The sequence below is a fragment of the Bombus impatiens genome, unplaced genomic scaffold (assembly GCF_000188095.3).
Source record: "Bombus impatiens unplaced genomic scaffold, BIMP_2.2 scf_0775, whole genome shotgun sequence".
NCBI classification, from domain to species: Eukaryota; Metazoa; Arthropoda; class Insecta; order Hymenoptera; family Apidae; genus Bombus; species Bombus impatiens.
The window spans coordinates 112,704-129,010 of record NT_177194.1 but is presented as its reverse complement, the minus strand read 5'-3'; the positions used below and the strand labels follow the sequence as shown (position 1 = coordinate 129,010).

At 36.1% G+C, this 16,307-nt stretch overlaps 1 protein-coding gene across 4 annotated transcripts in view; it reads left to right on the top strand.

Annotated features, from left to right (window-relative positions):
- Positions 1-16,307, top strand: part of LOC100744222 (EH domain-binding protein 1) — a 54,663-nt gene that overhangs the window by 25,448 nt on the left and 12,908 nt on the right. Inside the window, exon 2 of one of the 4 annotated variants that reach the window (XM_033323101.1) lies at positions 7,860-7,913. The exons of the other annotated variants lie outside the window; for them this stretch is intronic. The gene's annotated coding sequence lies outside the window, so the exon portion shown is untranslated. The remainder of the gene's footprint in view (positions 1-7,859; positions 7,914-16,307) is intronic. 4 annotated transcript variants of the gene reach the window in all.

Below are 16,307 nucleotides of genomic sequence, written 5' to 3'. Positions count from 1 at the left end.
ATTATCTGAATACCTACTATCCGAACATTCTGTTATCCAAATGTATCTGCTGTCCATATCACATAATAATCTGAATATAGAATTTCTCCTGGTTTAAGTAAATTAAGTTGTAGTTCATAGCGCTACAATTTTGAAGAGCAATGATTTAGTCTTTTTTCGCCCAAGTCTTCGTGAATTAATTTAATCAGTTTAATACTAACATCATCGTCAAAAATATGATAGTGCAGAAACATGTCACTCAGTGTATTAAAACGGTTAGTGTTAGCCCTGCCGAATGCTAGTCAGATAAAGGTGCTTATTACCCTACCTACATGCGACGTGGTCTATGCGACATGATGTCGTATCATCAATCATACGTGCGAATTTCCTGCGTATTAATTAAGAAGATATCGGGCTCCTTATTGTCACCCGAAACTATGAATTAGCGAATTCGTTAGCTGAAACTATAACATTCTCGATTCTTAGAATTCGTTGTCAAGTTTGAACTCGTGGCTATCGGCTTGATATAGACCGATGCCTCTTAAGAAACATTGATGCTTGCCATTACCTCTATAAAACACGTAACGCTAACAAATATTTACCGAAGTTGAGAAAATTTATAAACAGGAAACTCAATAATACCATTATATTATTATACTATTATACCAGAAATTGCTGCTATGTTACCTAGAATAGCCGATCGTGAAAAATGCAATAACGATACAGAGTAACTTTGATCACATGAAAACGAAAGTCAAACAAATTTTAAATGCCAAACACAGACATCAAACCTTTCCGAGGTTAATGCAGGGTGTATCGGCTGAAGGAGGAGATCATTATCTAAAAATCTCCTTTTTTCTTCACGACATGAAAAATGTTTATGACACAATTTTTTAAATTCCGGTATCAATAGAGCAATATCCTAGGAGACATATTTTCGTAAGATTCCTTTAGTTCTTCATTTTCATTTAGTTTTTTTTAAAGGTCATTGGTATTTTTTATCCGGGAAACGTGCATTTTTTTCTATTGCATCTTGTAGCGGATGAAAAATGCATTCGAGTATGACTAAATCATGACCTTGAAAACTAAAAATGTGATGAACTTGCAAGACAATGCTAAGATAGTATGTAAACTTACTGCTTATGTTATAACTGTCTAAAGTGATATCCGGCGGCAGCTACAAATTTTCTCACACGAATAAGTATTGTTTTTGATGGAATATGAACACAAGTACTAATTATGCAATTCACCATGTTCTCTATTCTCTCTTTGGTTCATAAAGTTTACAGAAGAAATCTTGATTTCCAAATATATAAGAATTCTATAAGTTCGCGTAATAAAATTTTAGCTATCGTTATTTACTGTTTAACCTTTTTGGGGCTATTTTGACTGAGGACTATAAATTAAAAATTCTCAAATCGTTGAATTGGACATAATGGGACTGCTGCCATTGGACAGCTGGTCAATAACTTCGCCAGACCTGGATACATTAGATTTTTTCTTTGGAGAAAATTAATGGAAGAAATTTACCAACAGCAGCCTACCACTCCAGAGAACATGACGAATCGCATAATTAATGCTACTCTACCAGAAACAATAGAGTGCATCACAATCTGTAATTGTTCGTGTTAGAAAGTGTCACTGCCGACGAACTTCAGTTTTGGACATTTATAACATAAGCAATAAATTTACATATCACTCTGGCATAGCCTGACAAGTTCCAGCTCATGATGCAGACATAACAAACATACTTAAAGTATATTTTTGGTGAAGTTGCCGAATAGTTAATGCTTTATTGATTTCTATGCCTTAAAAATATCTTGTCAAGGTCATTATCCTGAATAATTTTTTCATATACGTATATAGGGTGATCGATTTTACTTTTCCAGTTATCCATAAAAGTATGTTTGGTATCATATGTCTGCGTATTTTCTTTCTATGTTTTATAAAGTTAATATTATAAAAAAATAAATAATAAATATATTTTATAAAATTGCTCAAATCATATCTGATGTTGATGTCATCGCATCATTATCGATATTCTTATGTAACACTTCTTCAAATTTGTCTATTTCTTCAAAAAATACATCAATTCATTTACAAATTCATTTACACTGCCACCACTTCAATAGCCTCTTAACCCTATATTCTGCTTTTCATTTGAAATTCAAGGACTATTTGTTATTTTTTCCATCCTTATGTATCATCATGGCATACTTTTGTATCTAAGTCGAAAGCTAAAGTCGACCACTTCATATATGCTTAGGAAGAAGTTCAGAATGATGTCCTTGATAACATATTTAAAGGGCATTGAATTTGGTGAGGTGGTAACTATTCGGCAACTTGACTTTCGGTATTTTTCCATCCACTATAAGATGCAATAGAACAAAATCTACGCTTCCAGATAAAAAGTATCAATGGTTTTGAAAAAATGTTAATGACCCGATAAAGAAATTTGTCTTCTAGGGTATTCCACCATTGGAATCATTTAAATTGTGCCGTAAATATTTTTCAAGTCCTGAGGAACAAAGAAGATATTTAGGTGGCGCCGTCTTTCAGCTGTATATTACTTTATTATCTTGAATTTCTATTTATACTTTTACTTATTACAATAATAATAATTCATTTTTTACATACATAGTTTATACATCATTATTAAAAAGATTATGCATATTTAGGTAAAGTGTTTCTCTAGAAAGTCGTTAATTGCAATTTACTTATACATTGCACTGGAATATTAAAATAGGAATTTTGATGCTTGCAAATGTGGTGTTGCCACTGTTTGTTACCATTCGGTTCATTGTTGCGTGCGAATGTAAATCATTTAAATGCAAAAAGTCCTTCATATTTTTACACATGATACATGTATATGCAGCTTTAGTCTTATTCTTATTCAGTGTTGTTTGTAGAAAAGTAAGTTGACGTCAACGACTAAATAATCGTCGCTGGTGTGAGCACGGTAACTTTACCGTCTCATTAACGCAATCCGTAGTACAATACATTATTAATATATTCTGAGCTAAACGGAAATAGCTAAACGATCGAACATGCAGATTGAATAATATCCATTTCGACTGCATTCACATTTTACGAGCGATAATTAATTTTAAGAGATCATCAAGAACTGAACATTGTTCATACAATATATAATTAATAGCGGTTTATTATAAATTTGAACGAATCCAGAAATAATTTCAAGTAAATTTTTGTCAAACTTATCAAAACTATAGCAGGTTACTTTTAAATCCTCGCTTTAAATTGTTTTCATAGACAGAATTTCACTGACGCCGTGTTCGCCAATAACGTTTATTTATCGACATGTTGAAATCACCGACGATCATTTCACGAGTCTACAAGTTCTTGTTTCCGAGATGGTTCTTTACAGAGCTTGAAGTATTGTTTGTATAGAAAAAATGTTCACATCAAGCCTGCATGCAGACTAACGATATGAGTTAATTATGAACGATCTTAATTTGATTGAATATTTAATTTGGTATGATTTGAATACGAGTGATTTTAATTTTGTTAACCTTAGATCTGAATGTAAACGCTGCGGTATGAATGATTAGCCTGCTTACCTCCGTGTTATTGAAAATACCTTGCCGGCAAACCCAAAGTCATTCTGCAAATTTGTCAATTCGTACTGATTTAACTAACCTATCTTTGCATGTATGAATTGGCAAGATGAATTGCAACTGTCGACTTTGACTAGGCTATCGTAGATTCTTTTGTCCAACTTTTTGAATCAGTGTATTCTATTCCCTGTTGATTTTCACAATATCATGATATTTCAATGAGTTCCATCGAGCTCCATTTAACTGACTCGATGATCAGTATAGGCAATGTTTCTTTTTCCTCCTCCTGCTTTAGTCAGAAATCTGTTAGTGCTAAAATCTTTCTGTCAAAATGAAGGTTCAGCCTAATTACTTCTATACTTGAATCACGTGAGAAAACTAGGGGTATCAACTTCAGACCAATATCCATAATTAATAAATTTTATATATTCGCTAAGGTTTTTGAGAAAATTATCTCCATTAAATTAACATCGATCATCAAAAATCACGTATCTATTCAACAGCTTATGTTTATTTCGGACAAGTCCACGTTTACCAACCTCGACATTTCCAGCAGTTATACAATGCATACATATCGAACAGTAAACAACGTGTAAATGTGGTGTACGCTAACTTCAGGAAGACATTTCTCAGGGCTCTTTTAGGCCCTCATTTAACCCCATTATTATTCATAATCTTCATTATCGATTATCTTAAATTGTTTATAAGGATAAGAGGCTTCTCAGACACGGCAGTACTGCAACCGAATCTTAATATTTATAACAAACCTTGTGTACCTTAATAGACTCAAATATTGAAAAATTACCATATGCTGGCGCATTGTGTCATACCAGCGATGTTACGTTGCGTGAAATGGTCCGTGCGACGTCCTTCAGTGTCTGACCGTCAAGGCCCAAGCCCCGTTCGACAGACCCTCGATAAACCTAAGGCTCCACCATAAACCGAGTCTTATTAGCTTGCAGGAACCCTTAATCCTGCAAGTATTTTCGGTTTATAACTGGTATTTAAAACAGTCCTTAGGTTTATTGGTTTATTAGGTTTATTACCACAAGGTCACCCCCGAGCCACGTCGGTAGGAGGCTTCCTCCTCCAATCTTCACTTATTAATATTGGCTATAACCAATGGGCATCGCGGATCGTTACCCTCACTGTCCTAACGAAAAGTGTGAACAGTGAATCCACGCCCTTAGTTCAAAAGACACCCACTCCGAGCTTTCCTCCGTAATCACATACGAACGAACTTCACTTATTCTTCATCGTTAGAATAATCAATATGTGATTACCGAGTTTCTATCCTTAAATCAACTTAACTTATACATACTCATCAGTGTACCTCTTAAGTGTTGGAAATATAAATTTTATAACCCTGTTAATCACAGCGTTATACCATCTCAACCACCCCTATTATCTCAACGGATATCAGGGGATCGATTTATTCGCACCGTCGATTATTATAATCGTAACGGGAATTTACAATTCCCGTTGACGTGTTTCCTCGCGATTGGTCGAAAATACAAGCGATATGATAAGCAATATAATTCTCCGTCCTGAGGGACGCCATCCTGTCATCGGTCAACAGTGACCGATTTACGTTTATTATAATGGTTAGTTATCATACACTAAACATATTACAAATATCACTATTGAGGCAAACTAATTACTTGGTTTTATCTTCATCAGATTTTGTAAGGACTTGAGAAATCCTCTAACGCTGAAAACTCTGTACAATTGTTAGGTTAGACCCCAGATAGAGTACACGCTAGTGTTATATGACTCCTGCATCCTAAACGTTAAATTAAATTAAATATTATGTTCAGTCTATTAAAAGATCACGACTTAGATTTCTACATTCTGTGTTACGTTCCCTAGGTTACCTTATTCACAGCTGTGATTACAACTACCACACTGTCTGTATTCCATAGACACTACAATTGACACTCGAGGACCGCAGAAAGTTGACTGACATCTTAATTCTTTTCAAATTATGGATGACTTAGTAGTCTGTTCCTCGCTACATCAACTGGTCAATCTCAATGCACAAACAATCTGCTTTACGCAATACACCTGTTTTCCACATTGAAATTTTTAATAATGATATTAGGTTTGAGGTGGAAATACAGTTGTGGGTGATAGTGCTACTGCTGGTGTAGAGGCCGAGATAAGTGTACTGCTGCTGGTGTAGATGTCGCTGCTGGGGGAGGGGAGGGGGAGGTACTGCCGCTTTTCTTCTTAATTAGATGCCATGGAAAGGAAAATCGGACTACGATCGCCGGGACTTGAACCCGGGGGTCCCGAGCGTTCGTAACCTAAGACGCTAACCACTACGCTGCCGTCGTGCGACACTAGTTGGTGTCGAGTGCCGCCATAGATTTATCGATCCGATCACCAAAATATGCAGTTATGCGAATGATATCGCTGACAGAGTTGATCTCATTTCTGGATCAATCAATAAACGTAAATGAGCGATTATGAAATTGATCTACCCTTAATTCCTTAGCCTACTATATCGTGTGAGAGACGTGGTACGTCGATCGGGCCAAACATAAACAACACGTGTGAGGGACGTGGTACGTCAATATTATTGATTTATTATTTACTTCAAGATAATAAATCTTTCTTGTTCAATGATTAATTGGTACTAAATATTTATCAATCATCTTGCAAAATAAAATTACTTGTACCTTACATGCATTTACATATTAAAAGACATGTGCAATTTGCACAACTTCAAAGGCTCAGCCAAATAGTGAAATGGCTCGACGTATGCTGTTTATGGCACGTGTTATTGGAACTTAAATCGTAAGGCAAAGGGTTAAACATTACTGTGCACACTCTTCAGCCTGTACTTTTATATCTGTCGGAGATGAGAGAACACCGGAGCCTTTGGAATTTTGGATAATCCCGCAACATTGTAATCTAGAGTCTACTATAGCTGTAATTAAACAATTGTAGTTATTCAATCCGACTGTAATTGTTCGAGATTTGTGATAATGAGCTTGAGCTCGAGGCGACAGCCAGTCGCCGAAAGTAGCCGCGGGCACGGGATGAACGCTTTGTCTAACAAAGGCATGGAGTAATTGTATGGCTCTCCTTAAAAAGGAAATAGTTGTAACACTCGACAGTAAACATTCCAACGGTCTCTATCCCGTAGCTCGCCACACGCGGACTCTATTCTTCGAGTAAGATGATTGCCAGATGTCGATGCGTCTCCGCAGTACATGTTCAGCTAGCTCGAGGGCCCGTTATAAATCTTAAGATTTAGTCAACTAAAGTCCTTCAAACAGACAAACAGTCTTTGTCCCAACTACGAGAAGATAGAGGAGACCTATTTTTCAACGAACGACGTTTTCCCACTAGCAACTTTCCCTCGAGGGCGGCTAGCATCTTTTTCTAACCACTCATGTGGAGATTGACCAATTAGCAGCAATGCCAATTTCCCTTATTTTCGGAACGAAGGCTATCCTCGACGAATCCGATGATCTCGTGTCCTTAGACACACCCCATATAGTTTTCCTCTGTCGACCGCGGATTCGTTATTGAACCTAGGATCATTGTCACTAGTTTCTCGAGTATCTAACTACCACGGTTACTTGTCCGGTTCTATGATAATCGTATTTGCACTAGTCAATGTCTTCTCTATTGCATAACAACAACGTGTAATCCAAACGAAGATTCGTTTCACGTCCCTAACCCTAATTCTAATGTAAACCCGACATATCTATATATTCTTACATTAGTTTTCTGCCCTTCTTTATATGCTTTGTAACACAGGGCTCTGGAACTCTAGGTTCCCGTAACTAAATAAATAATATAAAATAAAGATGACATTTTAATGACAATTATTTCGAGAAACAACGTTCGACATTTCAAGATGATCATATACACTACATCTTTATCTACGTATTCATTTTCGTGCTTAAAAGGCAAAAGTAATAATTTTCGACAAAAGACCATGTCGGCGAAATGATAGTCGATGGAACGATCGTCGGTGACCTTGAGTCGTCGGAGTATCGGTGAACTTGATGTAGGTGAAATGATATCGATGAAATTATTGCCGATGATTTAGAGGTAACCCTATATAACCCAACTATACATACAGAATAGGACTAAAAGGGGATTCACAACTTCCAGGGTAGATAGTACTTGCCAAATGATGTAAAAAAGTTCGAATAAATATGGGTCGAAAAGTCAAAAGTAAAGATTAGTAACGTGAATACATTCATCAAGTTTGAGTTTACAGATGAAATTTTTTATTATGCCATGAATACGTTTTTACTTACCTTACTATATATTTTTATTCTCCAGGAGGAAAGCTTGGACTTAATGGGACAATATAAACCTGAAATATTCTGCTAGAAGGTAATTTTGTTTCGTCGTTTATCGTTATGCATGTGTTTATTTTCTTCTCTAGATAGATATTTTCAAATCCTTACATTTCTTTGCATGAAAACGATTTATATCATACAATTTCTATATTTGAGACTAAAGTTCTTGGAGGATTTGTAATTGTAATGACATTCTTACTCACCTGCTATCTTTTTAATTAAGATTTATAAAACGATAATAGATACTTCGATTCTAGAAAATAATATCACCTCAACGTCCTTCATTTTCTGTCTTTCAAAGATGGGCTCTTTTTATTGTAACTAAATATCCATTTATTTCTCATTCGAGCGGCTGACGGAATATAAATAATTGCATCTTATAACGGATGTCCGCTACCACTTCATTTTGTTTAAATTTTGAGATTTGTGCTGACATTGGAACAGTCTCGGTCCTGTCTTCACTGTTAGAGACTAGAAGCCATCCTTTTTATCGAGGTTACGTCGATCGTCGTTTCATACGCTTTGTATTCTTACGCATGACATTTAAGCAGCTGCCTACGAACCCCAAACTTTCTTCCTGCGTAGATGACGCCACTTCAAATAAGAGATGATTGGCGTCGTCCCACCTAGGAATGCAGCTATGATAACCGACCTAAAGCATTCGGCATTCGGCATTCGGCATTCGGCATTCGGCATTCGGCATTCGGCATTCGGCATTAGACTTTCTTAGACCGACTTTGCGTCGGCTTATTGTCTCCCAACGGTTGGTTCCCATCAATTTTGGCAAACAGTAGCAGTATATATACTTCCAAGGAACTTCAAAATGAAACTCAATTTGTGACAATCGAGTCAATGTATATATGTAGCCTTACTATTCTAATTATTCTATTCCAAATTTGCTAAATAAAATTGCTCTACGAAATACAACGAGTGTCTTTCACTTAATAACAATGTGTCGTATTAAATGCATGTCACTTCAGAAACGATGTGTGACGGATGAGATATCATTTATAAGCAAAAGATACAAATAAAAATATTGACAATTGAGGGATATTCACTATCTAATTTATTCCAAATATATACTAATATTGGCACGACTAATAATGTACAAAGGAAGTAAGAGGTCACGCAAAGCAATAACTCGCGAAGATCGAATTCTGTACCATATTTTGAAAGCTGATCGTCACGAAATTCTTGAACAAATTAGTAGTATTGAAGTTGAGCTGTATAAACATTACGGACTATATTAAATTTATTCGACTTACTACATTATAAATTTAATTTAACTACATTTTTCAAACCACAACAAAAGAAACCATATCTGAAATTTACTGGAATATTGGATTTTGGAATATTGATCGATAGCCGTTTCCCCACGTGAAACGAAATTCAATGTCCGACAATGGTCTAACGATGGAATTTTCTACAAAATCTATATAACAAAAGCCAATTATAAGAGGTTCGAAAAACTCGATAAGATAGTAAAATAGAATTATACAGGGCATCCTGGAATTTAGCGTACAAATTTTACCAGTGTGTTCTATAGGTGAAAGTAAGAATAAAATGTTACGCAGTAAAAAGTCCAAAAATGCTTCGTTAAAAACCTATAAAGAAAATATAAAACGTAAAGCTAAATATATACATATAAGTACTTATTTATTTATTTAATTATTATTATATACTTATTGTATATTTATGGGTACAACTTCTATGGTACAAAGAAGAAAGGAAGTTACGATAATGAATAACGGATGTACAACAAAGAAAAAAAACGAAAATAAAAAATATAAATAAGAAAAATACAGACGAAGAGAATTAAACTATAATAACACGTTAAGAATTAAATAATTGTAACTGATCACCTTAACTTATAGCAAGAGCCAGAGAAGAGATCAACTCGTTCGGAGATACTATTTGCATAGTTGCATATTGTGGTGACGAGGTCACAAAATCTGAGATCACGCGAGAAAAAGTCAACTCGCAAAGCTAGAATATTACAAGAGCAATTGTTAAGAGTAAAGAAATTGGGCAAGTATTGAAATTAATAAGTTGAACTAACAAAGGACTGTCAATGTGATTATTAAAGATAATAAATGAAAAAAGGATTGGATCTCATTTTAGGGAAGCAGAACTTATTGACTTTTCAATGTTCAATTTTGTAATTTTCGATGCGTAAAATCTGAAAGTCTAATTCTGAGTTGAAGAGTCCCATGCTTCGTCCAATGACACCGCACAGATAACATCCGATTAGTCTGTATAGATGGGCAATCACATAACTTCCGCTTACTTTATTCAAAAATGTACTGTCTTTGGATTTTTCCATTAACGATGCCATTAAATCGATATCGTTATAACGGGAAAAACGCCACCATAGTGTGGGAATCGCTGTGAGAATCCACAGGCGATCAGTAAATTCATCGTCTTGGAAGAATTCTGTCGCCCTCATCCAATCTTTAGCTGGCCGTCAATTGGATTCTATTTTCTGTGTATGCGTATCATCAGGAGCTGCGATTAAACTCGCCAAAAACTAGCTTGTACTAACGTATCAATTTGTAGTAATATTACAGCCTACTAGCCTAAATTAAAACCAATTTCGTTAACCTACAAATTACACGATATGATTGATTGTTTTACGTTGGTATCCCTCTGCAGCCAGTATAGCGATGAAGAAAGTATAAGTGAGAATACTCCGGCCACATTGGAAACGTCAGTTCTGCCCGAGCAGCCGAGCTAAACGGACGTGTAAAACAGTGCCTCGGAGAAAGTGCGGCAAGTGGGGAAAAGAAAGTTACGAACGACAACGCCCATAGTCAAATGGTGGAAATCCGTGTCCTCTACTAAGAAGATTATTATTAAATGTAAAATGCAACAACACATCCCACCGATAAAAATAATAAGTAAAGATGAAACATCCTACATAAACAAAGTTACAAACATATCAAAACCAAGCCAATCACTAAACGAAGAACGGGAGTGCTCAGTTACAAACGAAATTGAAATAGAACCAGTACAAAACAATGACGAGAATAAAACTAATAACGAACTAACCCACCAGGATGAAAGCTGGAAGGTGGCAAGTTACAATAAAAAACCCAAAATAACACCAAACATAAACGTTAGGAAAGCTATAGAAGCAGAAAAGCAACAATGGCTACAAGAAATTACACTCCAAAACTCCTTCAGCGCAACTCAGAAGAGAAAGAAACAGACCCAGCAGGAAAACCAATCACCCACATCGCCAAACCACTACCAATTTACATTGAAGCCCAAATAATAAACCCCCTCATTAAACTACTGAACAACACGGCAGGAAAAGAAAATTACAGTATAAAACAATTAAAACAAAACCAGGTAAAAGTACAAACGAACACCCCAGAAACTTTCACAAAAGTGACAAAAGCACTAAAAGAAAAAAACATCGAGTATCACACAGCTCAAAACTGATAAAAGTTACAAAGCAGATAAAACACCAAAGACAAATACAAATAACATATGCGAGGAACTAGCTAAAATTGGGCATCAGGTAAGAGCAATAAACAACATAACCAGGCACGATACTAAATAACCATTACCGCTATTCCTAATAGAACTCGAACCTAAAAATAATAACAAAGAAATTTTTGAAATTAAAAAGGTTCTAAACAAAAGAGTAACAGTGGAGCCACGTAGACATAAAAAAGACATACCGCAATGCATACGGTGTCAGCAATATGGACACACAAAAAATTACTGCAACAGAAACCCGGCGTGTGTCAAATGCGCAGAAAAGCACCTAACAATAAACTGTCCATACATAGGAAAAATAAATGAAGTAAAATGCTACAACTGCAATGGAAACCACCCAGCTAGCTAGAAAGGCTGTGTAGTCAGAAAACAACTGCAACGTAAACTGTTTCCGCCGCTTCGAAACGGGGCACACAATAACTTTCACGCGCAACAGAATAGCACAGAAACTGAGGCAACACCAAATCTACAGCACGTAATGAACAATAACCACAGTAACACCAACACCGTTGGTAGTCGAAGCTACGCGCAAGTAGTCAACCAATCGCCGCCCTTAGACAACCCAAATCAGAACAATAACAGCTACGACACTACAGAAAGGAAAGAACTGCTCAAACAATCCATCAAAAACACCGAAATGCTAACAAAAATGATAAGTGAAGCAAAAAATAGTCATGTTACAACTTCTTACAAACATGCTAAGCAAAAAATAAAGACGGACACGCTGAAAATAGCAGCCTGGAACTCAAACGGCCTACAACAACGGGTCCTAGAAACTAAAACATTCCTGTATAACATCAATATCGACATATTACTTGTTTCAGAAACACTTCACTCCAACAAACTACATGAAAATGATAATAAGAAACGATATCAAACATCACTTACATAGCCAAGTAAGAAAGAAATATACCGAAGTAACCACCATTACAGTACAAACTAGTAGCAACCACTTCCAGTTGTCAGCAGTATATGTACCACCGCGACACAAAATGACAACACAAATGTGGGAAGAGTACTTTCAACACTTAGATGACAAGTATATCGCAGCGGGAGACTACAATGCAAAGCACACGCTGTGGGGATCAAGAATTACCACACCTCGAGGTGGAACCCTGGAAAAATACATTAGAAACAACAACCTCAATATATTATCCACAGGAAGACCGACATACTGGCCGACAGACCTGAGCAAAATTCCTGGCCTACTCGACTTTGCAGTTACAAAGGGACTAAACACAAATAAACTAAATATAGCACCCAGTTTCGAGCTTAGCCCCGATCATACACCCATAATAATTACATACAGAAGCAAACCAATATTTTATAGCAATCCAGAGATACTATGCAACAAAACCAATAAATGGCAAACTTTTAAAGAAATAATCGAGAGCAAAACCAACTGCAACATCCCATTGTAAACACCCGAACACATCGAACAGGTAGTAACAGCACTGACAGAAACTACCCAAGAAGCAGCATGGACAACCACTATACCTGAACCAACCAACAGACAAACAAAAATAATTCCACCAGACATACTTGAAAAAATTAGAGAAAAAAGAAAAGCGAAAGCAAAATGGCAAAAACATAGAACACGAGAAAACAAAAAACACCTAAACAAACTTGCAAAGGAAATAAAAAACAAAATAAAAGAGCGCAACAGTAACGAATTCATAAAATTCTCCTAGGACTACTCTCTATGGAAAGCGATAAAACTAGACCCAGCAATCAGAAAAGCAGACAACACATGGGCAAGAAGCAACGAAGAGCAAGCTGAAGAATTTTCCAAGCACCTGTACAACACATTTATACCATATAATATCAACAACAGCAACCCCAAATGCCATACGGACGAGGATGCGCAAACCACTAGAACCTCGACTGACAAACACTACACCACACAGACAAAACAACAGCACAAGAAATTAGAAACATAATCGAGAAAACAAAAAATAATAAAATACCAGGAATCGACCTAATTAATGGTAAAGTCTTGAAAAACCTTCCGCCAAAAGCGATAAGACTAACTACATTCAATACTTTCCTAAACTATGGAAACTGGCACAGATCATAATGTTATTTAGGTAACATGTTAATTAGGTAATGTTATTTAGGTGGTTTAGGCCAGGCAAAGACCCATACCAAACTACATCTTACAGACCAATATCACTACTTCCTGTGTTTTCCAAAATATTGGAGAAAATAATATACAACAGAATAAAACCAATAATAGAGAAGGAAAAATTAATACCAGACCACCAATTTGGATTCAGAAACAGACACTCCACTATAGAGCAAATGCACAGGCTCATTTATGGACATAGAGAAAGCATTTGACAAAATAAACCACGAAAGCTTACTACAAACAATCAGGAAACAATTCCCGGAGCAAATATACCAATTGCTAAAATCTTACTTAAGCAGCAGAACCTTCGTAATAAAAATCAAGGACACATATTCCGAAGTCAAAGACATCAAGGCAGGGGTTTCGCAAGGAAGCGTCTTAGGACCAGTACTGTACACACTATACACAGCCAACATACCAACAACTGCAAAATAGCAAACAACCAATAGCAAAATACTGACATTCGCGGACGGCACAGCTGTACTAGTCAGGCACACTAACCCAGAAACAGCAGTCAAATTACTACAAGAACATATCACAAAAATAGAAAGAAATATGTGGCTGCAAGATAAAGAAATAAAAGCAAGCCCCGATAAATGCAACCATATTACATTCACACTACGAAAACAGACACCACCAAACATCCTACTGAACGGCACGCACATACCACAAACAAGGCAAGTCAAATACCTAGGACTCCACCTGGAAACACAACTCACATGAAAACAGCATACTAAATCAATAATAGACAAAATACAGACAACAAGGAGACAAATGCATTGGCTAACAAGTCGAAAATCCAAATTAAGCATAGAAAATAAATTAAAAATATACAAAACGATCATAAAACCAATCTGGACGTACGGAATACCACTGTGGGGGACAGCAGTAATGAGCCATATAAACAAAATAGAGACAATACAAGCTAAAATTCTTAGAACAATGGTAAACGCCCCATGGTACGTTAGAAACGAGGACATACGGAAGGACCTGGGAATACCAACGGTCAAAGAAGAAATTAACAGATACACAGGAAAATACAAAGAAAGAATAGGAACACATCTAAACCGGCTAGCTGTGGAAACGATCAACACCTCAAACATGGATAGAACACTGAAAAGGAAACACCCAGCAGACCTTACAAAGGACACGACCTAACAAATACGAAGATGGTATCCCGCTGGGGGTCCCACCAACATGATAATCAAACAGCTAGGAAATTCTACCTAATGTCCAAACTGGAGAAATTGTGAATGTAAAGAATAAAAAAAAAACATTGGAAAAGCTATTACCTGTAGACCTTGAATGATGTCAGAGCGAAATTGCGAACACATGTAAAATACATCTGACTCAGCCGCCACCCATGTGCAGCCAGTAACTCCACCAACTCGACTCACTGGAGGAAGCATGGATTTGGCTTCTTGGAATGGCCATTTGGCTTCTGCCAATACCCTATATAAAATAAAATACCCTAAAAATGCTCACTTTTACACATTCATAATTTTTTAACCACTAGTCTCTGCAACTCGAAACCTGCATTTTCGGATTTTACGCATCGAAAATTACAGGATTGCGCATAAAAAGTTAATAATTTTTGGTCTCCTAAAGCAAAGTACAGCCAAAAAAAGAATATCAGCAATTTTTCTCCGGTTCTACAGTGTTAGCATATTCAATATGCGGAGTGCAGAGTCATAGTCGTAGTTTCGACTCTGGATTCAACAACTAAATGCACGTAATACAAATGACAGGAAATTATGTTTCCTTCTTTCGATAAGTTGAATATATTTGAACTGATAAAGAGATCATATGATGTAAGCAAATTCCAAGTGAGGTATAAATAATGAATTATAGAGAGTATTCAGTGTAAAAGCGTTTCGGAAATTCTTACAGAATCGAAAGATAAATCCAAAGGACTTGTTTGCCCTGTTGATATTAATGGTATGCTTGGTGTAGGATAATCGCTCATCATAGACGACGCTCAGATCTCTCACACAATTTATCGTAGATAGCTGAGAATCATTAAGTACGTATGGATATAGAATTTTATTCTTATTACGCGACTTTTTCATCGCGTGGCAGTTTGGTATATGTAAATACAGTTTGTTGCAAGTGGACCAATTAGAAAGCTTATCAAGGCCGTCTAGTAATTCAAGTGAGTCGGAGTGATAGGTAATTACCTATCCTCATGAACAATTTAAGGTTTTCCGCAAATGGCAGAGGTTTAGCCTCATAAATTAGATCAGGTAGGTGGTTGATAAGAATGATACAGAGTACTTGGTCTAGGCGGGAGCCTTCCTGATCAAGCAAGAACTTATGTGCATTTCGAAGTCTCGTCCGCCTTTATCAATGGAGACTTGATATCGATGTGCTATTCGATTTATTGCACATATATGTATAGACCGATTCCTGTAACAATTTTGTCCCACTTTTGAATCTGAAAAGAAATAGTGTATGTTTGCCGTCGTATAGTAGAATCATGCACGAAAGCAGTAAATATATCAACGTGTGTTATGAAAAGTAGCACGTTTCATTCGTTCTTAGAAAGATTCAAACAAAGATATTATGAAATATAGATTACAAAATGCCTATGATACTAAGTCAACACATACCATGAACATTATGTACAATATCTTATCCCATATTAAACTAATTTTAAGAAAAAGAATATTGGCGTATATACGTGTTTGTCTCAATTCAAATTTTGTTACAACTTTTTAATGAAGCATTTATAGACCTTTTTCGTATGACAATACAAATGTGTGTATACAATAATATATATATATATATATATATATA